The sequence below is a fragment of the Bos javanicus genome, chromosome 8 (assembly GCF_032452875.1).
Source record: "Bos javanicus breed banteng chromosome 8, ARS-OSU_banteng_1.0, whole genome shotgun sequence".
Lineage (NCBI taxonomy): Eukaryota > Metazoa > Chordata > Mammalia > Artiodactyla > Bovidae > Bos > Bos javanicus.
The window spans coordinates 42,144,407-42,152,222 of NC_083875.1; the positions used below are offsets into that span (position 1 = coordinate 42,144,407).

The 7,816-nt window shown below is 39.0% G+C and overlaps 1 pseudogene; it reads left to right on the forward strand.

Moving 5' to 3' along the window:
• Positions 1–4,838: 4,838 nt before the first annotated feature.
• LOC133253469 (transformer-2 protein homolog beta-like) lies at positions 4,839–6,829 on the forward strand (annotated as a pseudogene).
• Positions 6,830–7,816: the final 987 nt, after the last annotated feature.

The following is a 7,816-nucleotide window of genomic DNA, read 5'->3' on the forward strand; positions in this document are numbered from 1 at the left end:
TAGATCTGTCTGACCCTAAAACCCACACTCACAACCCCTTGCACACACACTAACTTTCCACTCTTCACCAGAGAGGGGACGTATTCCAATAACACATATTTTTTCAAATGAGAGTTAGAAAAATAACTGGCCAGTTTTAGCAGTTGTATCTCTAGTGAGAATGGCAGCTCCTTCCTTACCTGTTATACTTACCTGAAATTACCATCGTTGTGGCTCACTGCTAGTTCCCAATGAAGACAAAAGAACGAATAAAATATAACACGTACTCACCAGATTACCTGGTATATATGCATATAAGTAAAGGTTGATGTTTGTCTATAATTTCCTACAGGTTTCAAAAATTAGGGATTTACCAATAGGCATTTTAAAAAAAAAATGCATGCAAAAATAAATAAGCTCAGGTAAAGTATACATAATGTTAAGAACTTCATTAGCATTCCCATTATAAAACAGCCAAGGAGGATCTTGGAAGCCTTGTGGTCATGTGATAAAATTGAACTCTGGGAGATGAAAGCAAAGGAACAAAGCTGTTTGGATTTCTTCCTCAGTGCCTCCAGAAAGAATTTTTATACTTTTTCTGGGTTTTTCTCAAATGGTTAGGTGTCTTCATATGATGAGATTTTAAACAAAGTTAATTAATATGCATCTGATGAGCTGCTCCCTAAGCTGAATATTTGGACTTAATATCTGGGCATCCTTTTCCCCCAGATATTAGGAACATATATGAAATTTTATATTGGGTGATGTATCTTTAAGTAGACAAGTAGAAATGAATACTGATTTTATCAGCCTTCTACCCTGTGCATTCCTGGGGGAAAGGATGATTGATTTTTTTCCAAATTATTTTTATTTTCCATCAAAATAAGATATAGTTTACAACATCACATAATAATAAAAAGACAGTGAAAAATAGTAACCCTCTGCCATGCCTCTTCCATTCCCAAGACTGCTCCCTGAAGGCTTTTTCCTTTTCAGCTCTCTTTTCTATTGCTTCTATTATTTAACTACATATTTCTATGTAAAATTATCATGTTGCTTTTCTTGTCACCCTCTGGTTGAGAAGTTAGCTCTCCTATATAGCAACTCCTTCTCTTGTTGAGACACCCCCACTCCATCCTCTTGACGTATTTATACAGGTCCTCAGTCCCTTATCCAGACCTTTGATGGGGCCAGGTACGTTTCAGAATTCAGAATCTGGAGGACTTTGGAAAGGCTGTAGAATCACACATGTATTATACTTCACTCCTCCAGTGGGATCTGAGGCAACACTCCATAATGAAACATATAATATTTCTGCAACAAAACACGGATATGGATACCAAGTCCATATTGGTATGGATTGTTGTTATTGTTCAGTCGCTCAGTTGTGTCCATCACATTGTAGCCTCATGAACTGCAGCACGCCAGGCTTTCCTGCCCTTCACTATCTCCTGGAGTTTGCTCAGACTCACGTCCGTTGAGTCAATGATGCCATGTCAGCATCTCATTCTCTTGTTGCCCCCTTTTCCTCTTGCCTTCTAGTCTTTCCCATCATCAGGGTCCTTTCTGGTGAATCGGCTCTTCACATCAGGTGGCCAAAGTATTAGAGTTTCAGTGTTAGTCCTTCCAGTGAATATTCAGAGTTGATTTCCTTTGGGATTGACTGGTTTGATCTCCTTATTGTCCAGGGGACTCTCCAGTCTTTTCTAGAACCACAGTTTGAAAGCATCAATTCTTTGGTGCTTAGCCTTCTTTATGGTCCAACTCTCACATCTGTACATGACTACTGGAAAACCATAGCTTTAAGTATATGGACCTTTGTCAGCAAAGTGATGTCTCTGCTTTTTAATGTGCTGTTTAGATTTGTCATAACTTTTCTTCTAAGGAGCAAGTGTCTTTTAATTTCATGGCTGCAGTCACCGTCCATAGTGATTTTTGAGCCCAAGAAAATAAAATCTGTCACTGTTTCCGTTGTTGTCCCCATCTATTTGCCATGCAGTGATGGGACTGGATGCCATGATCTTAGTTTTTTCTGTGTTGAGTTTTAAGCCAGCTTTTTCACTCCACTCTTTCACCTTCATCAAGAGGCTCTTTAGTTCCTCTTTGCTTTTTGCCATTAAAGTGGTATCAACTGTTTTTCTGAGGTTATTGATATTTCTCCTGACAATCTTGATTCCAGCTTGTGATTCATCCAGCCTGACATGTCCCATGAAGTACTCTGCTTAAAAGTTAAATAAACACAGTGACAATATACAGCCTTGACGTATTCCTTTCCCAGTTTTGAACCAGTCCAGTGTTCTTGCCTGGAGAATCCCAGGGACGGGAGCCTGGTGGGCTGCCGTCTATGGGGTCGCACAGAGTCGGACACGACTGATGTGACCTAGCAGCAGCAGCACTGTTGCATGTCCCATTTTTGCTGTTGCTTCTTGTCCTGCATACAGGCTTCTCAGGAGGGATACGTAAAGACTATAAACTCAAGTCAATTCAGGTCAGGTCTTGCCATCATATAATGTTGCAAACCTAACAAAAATCTGTTGCTTTGCAGAGCTTTTTGGATTTTAGAATGTTTTTAAAAATATAAGGCAGTATAGACCTAGATTATTACTTGCTTTAAGTCAGTAATCAGTGTTTACATCATTATGCCAATGTAAATACTGTTCAGCGCTGAGTCAGGTGATACAGTAGGTGGATCCTCTCTGTATGTGTGTTCAGTTGTGTCCGACTCTCTGTGACCCCAGGGACTGTAGCCCACCAGGTTACATATGATTATGTATCTTTTTCATGAAATCTTTTGTTCTTCCTAGAGTTAATTGCCTTGTTTTTTTTATTAGTTTTCTGTATACTCATGACTGATTTTTTCCATGCTTTAACAGGTCTGACAGATTGCCTATCAGTATTTATTTTGTGGAATTCTCCTGTAATTCTCTGTCCTCCTCTACCACACGAACTGGTGGCTCTCTAGTCCTATTGTATGGCTACTCTACTTTGACTTTTGGTCATCATTTTTTGTCTTCTCTTTTTTGATTTACAGCATTCCTTTCAGCAAAGAATATTTTCCAATAGCTTCTGGGGAAAGGATGCTTGAGAGTTACTTTGTTTGTTGAGTCCTTGCATTATCATTTTGTTAGATAGAGAATTTTAACTTGAAAACAACTTTTACTCAGTATTTTTAAGGCATCTTTTTTTAGTATCTGGTTTCCTGTGTTACTATTGAGAAGTCCAATGCCATTCTGACTTCTGAACTTTTAGAATGGCGTACTTTTTCCATCTTGATGCTTTTAGTATTTTTTCTTTAGTTCTCTTAGGGTGAAACATTTTAAATTGCCATGCTGTACATGTAGTTGTTATTTGTTTAGTTACTAAGCCCTGTCCAACTCTTTTGTGACCCCATGGACTGTAACCTGCCAGGCTCCTATGTCCATGGGATTTCCCAGGCAAACATACTGGAGTGGGTTGCCATTTCCTTCTCTAGGACATGTAATGGGTATGTTAAATCAGAAGACTCATTTTCTTCTTCTCTTGGAATTTTTCTTGTATTTTACCTTTGATGAGTTCCTCTCCTCCATTTCATCTGATATCTTTGAAATTCCTCTTAGACTTGGGCTCAGAGCTCTGAAACTTGACAAGTTTACACAGATAATGATACATTTGACTTTTCCAAAGTTGTTTAATATCCTTGAAACTTGAAAAACTATCAGCATTTGTTGGAGAGCTGGTTTGGTGGTGCAGAATTCTCTCAGCTTTTGCTTGTCTGAAAAGCTTTTGATTTCTCCTTCATACTTGAATGAGATCCTTGCTGGGTACAATAATCTGGGCTGTAGGTTATTTTCTTTCATTTCTAACGCATATATATGGAATTTAGAAAGATGGTAACAATAACCCGGTGTACGAGACAACAAAAGAGACACTGATTATAGAACAGTCTTATGGACTCTGTGGGAGAGGGAGAGGGTGGGAAGATTTGGGAGAATGGCAATAAAACATGTAAAATATCATGTAGGAAACGAGTTGCCAGTCCAGGTTCGATGCATGATGCTGGATGCTTGGGGCTGGTGCACTGGGACGGCCCAGAGGGATGGTGTGGGGAGGGAGGAGGGAGGAGGGTTCGGGATGGGGAACACATGTATACCTGTGGCGGATTCATTTTGATATGTGGCAAAACTAATACAATTATGTAAAGTTTAAAAATAAAATAAAATTGGAAGATTTAAAAAAAAAAAAAGAAAAGAAAAAAAAAAAAGAGATGTTTTAATCCTAAAAAAAAAAAAAAAAGAAAAACTATCAGCAGTCATTACTGTTTTGACAACAGTGCTTAAGATTTAGATGGAGAAATGTGAATGATGTTACACCCATGGTTTTTCTCTGATCACCTCTGAAAATACTATGAATGAAATGATTTGTTCAATTTTAAGAGACATCAAAGGGAACGTAGCTAAAGTATGAGACCATTGACTATAGGAGGGAATTCTCCCCTGAGTTTTTTTCCTTCTACTTAATAGCTCTGTGATTATGGCTGAATCATTTAAATTTCCCTGTTTTTTCTTAGTTTTCTCATTTATAAAATGAATATAATAATAGTACCTTCTTTATATTATTGTAAGAATTAAATGAATTAATACATGGAAAGCCCATGGAAAGGTTCAAGACAGGGTTGACATAACCAAGAAATTTTAGATACTATTATTAGAACGATGATGATAATTACAGGATTTATAGTTTTTTAGATGATGAGAGCTATAATGCTGATCACCACGTCTGCCTGCCCAGAAAGGCCCAACTTCAGGCATGCTAGCCTAGGTGTCTGTTTTCTGCTAAAGTAAATGCCTTTTCCCCTTTTAATTGCAAATGTCAGGAACAAAATGCAAGTGTGGCTTCCTGGAATGGAGGATGGTGAGCCAGCACATAAGCATAGATTCTAATAGCACTTAAAAAGATAGTAAGGTTTTACATCAACAAAGGTCGAGAATGAAAATACTAACAATAATGTGATAGGAGGATTGAATGTAGATTATTTTTCTCTGATCACCTCTGAAAATACTATGAATGAAATGATTTGTTCATGGCGAAGTTGTTTTTACAGAAAATAAAAAAATAAATGGAAAGTCTGAACTCTGAGGCAGCGCAGAGCGGCCTGGGGACTGGTGCATGGTAGGAGATGCAAGGCTGAGTCTGAGCCTCTGTATAGAAGGCACGAGAGGCTGGCAGCTTCGACTGAAGCACATTGAGTGGCAACAGCAGTAGAAGTATTGAGCAACAGTGGCAAGCAGAGCTACAGCAGGTGGGAATACCATTCTGCTTCCAAAGTGAAGGTGCCCATGGATCTGGGAAATCTGCAAGGCATACCCCTGCAAGGTCTCACTCTAAGGAAGATGCCAGGCATTTCAGATCAAAGTCCAAGTCCAGATCTGAATCTAAGTATAGATCCAGAAGAAGTTCTTGAAGGCATTATACAAGGTCACGATCTCAGTCCCGCTCCCATAGTAGGTTCCACATAGCAGATCTTACAGTAGAGATTATGGAAGATGGCATTGCCACAGTCATTCTCCCATGTGAACTCATAGGCGTCATGTTGGGAATCAGGCAAATCTTGATCCCAACTGTTGTTTTGAAGTATTTGGGTTGAATTTGTACACTACAGAAAGAGATCTAAGAGAAGTGTTCTCTAAATATGGCCCAGTTGCTGATGTATGTCTATTGTATATGACCAGCAATCTAGACATTCAAGAGGATTTCCCTTTATATACTTGGAAGATGTCAATGATGCCAAGGAAGCAAAAGGGCGTGCCAGTGGAATTGAGCTTGATGGACATAGTATTAGAGTTGATCTCTCTGTAACAAAAAGAACACATACCCCAACCAGGAATTTACATGGGGAGACCTACCTGCGGCAGCTCACACCATTGAGTTTACTTACGACAGAGGATATGATTGAGGCTGTGATGGTTGGGATTATTAAAGCATATCATATAAAGGAGGAGGAGGATGGAAAGCTGCTCAAGACAGGGATCAGATATAGAGAAGATGGTCACCTCCTCCCTCTTATAGTCGTGGATGGTACAGATCATGTTCCAAATCTTAATCATACTCACCTTGTCACTGCCAAAGCATGAAGATGAAGACTTCCTGACATCTGCCCTAGAGTTGGGGTATTGTTTGTGGACAGTATTTTTTATTATCTCCTGTTTAAAAAGTGAACAGTGCCTAACGAAGTTAGGTAACTTACACCTTTTATGATGACTACTTTTGGTGGAGTTGAAATGCTGTTTCCATTCTGCATTTGTGTAGTTCAGTGCTTTGTTCAAGGTTAAGTGTTTTCAGAAAAGTATGTTTTGCATGTATTATTTTACAGTCTAAAATTTTGACTGCTGAGAAGTTTCTGTTGTATAGAACTTCATGTAAATGGTTTTCTTCCTGATTCCAGGGTATTCTGAAGATCAAAACCTGTGTGTAAAATGCTACCAGTGGCAAAAAGCAACAGTACAGTTTGATTTTTACATTTCTTTCTAACATATCAATGCTTGGCAGAACTGTTCAGATTAGATTGTCGGTGGTAAATTCAAGACAGAAAGGCCCATTTTCCTACAGTCCACGAAACATACCATACTTTTTATACCTGCAATTAAGTGATAAAAATTATGCTTTATAACTCTATACTGCTAGTATTAAAACTAAAGATCTTTCAATACAGCAAATGCTTAATGCTTATATAAATACGAATCTGTCAGCCTTTGTGTAATCTGTATTATATACAGCAGGGAATGAGTTACACCATGTATGCCTTCAGAAAGCTATTTCTTAAAGCTATTACAAGAGGATAATGGTCTTTCAACTAGTTATCAGCAAGTGATGAATACGTTCCACCACAAATGTGCTCTTGATCTTCTAGCTTTAACACTATATGGAAGAACTGGGTGCTTCAGAGTTTGAGAAAAAAGAAGGGAGCACTATACCTGTGTTGTGGATGATCTGAAGACTTTGTTCATTTTTTAAATATTATATTCAGGTCCCCTTTGCTTACCAAAGGAGGCCCAGTTTCATGCAAATGTTTTGAGAACTGTGTTTAAATAAACACAAATGAAAAGAGTAAATAAATAAATGAAGGAAGGAAATGCCCAGATTTCTAAGCACCAGGCATAGAGAAAGGAAAAAACCAATAGCTGAGAAGGCCAGTCAGCCAGCTTAAAGGCCTCACCTAAGTACTCTAAGCCTTCATTACAGCGTAGCTCTGTGACTTGCTATGATAGTCTCTTATATCCCCTCCAATCTGCTGCCTAATTTTCTTATCACTGCTTTGAGGCAGCTTTACACATTCACCTGTTGCGTGATAACTGAGATAGAATGAAAGAATGGAACCGGTTGCATGGCAAGTGAGCATCTTCAATCAGAAGGCAGTAGGAGTCCACTTTGAGCCTGTTGTCTTTTACTCAATAGGAATGATGTTTCCAACGTTCAGTGACATCCACTTGGCCCCCTTTTCTGATGAGCAGCTGTACATGGAACACCTCTCCAGAGCCAACTTTTGGTAATGTTCTTTTCTCTCTTCTCCTCCTTTTCAGAGTAAACCAGCGTTCCTACACTGTTGACACAGTGGGTCATAAACTGGGGGCAGGGACTGACCTGGGCACTGTAAGAAGTTTAACAGCCTTTTTGGCATGTATTACTGGATGCCAAAGGCACCTTCCCACTAATGTGCCAACCAAAAATGTCTCCAGACATTGCCAAACATCCCCTTGGAAGACAAAATCACCCCTTGTTGAGAATTACTGAAATAGAAGTGGAAGTGTTGGTTGCTTAGCCATGTCTGACTCTTTGAGACCCCATGGACTGAAGCCCACCA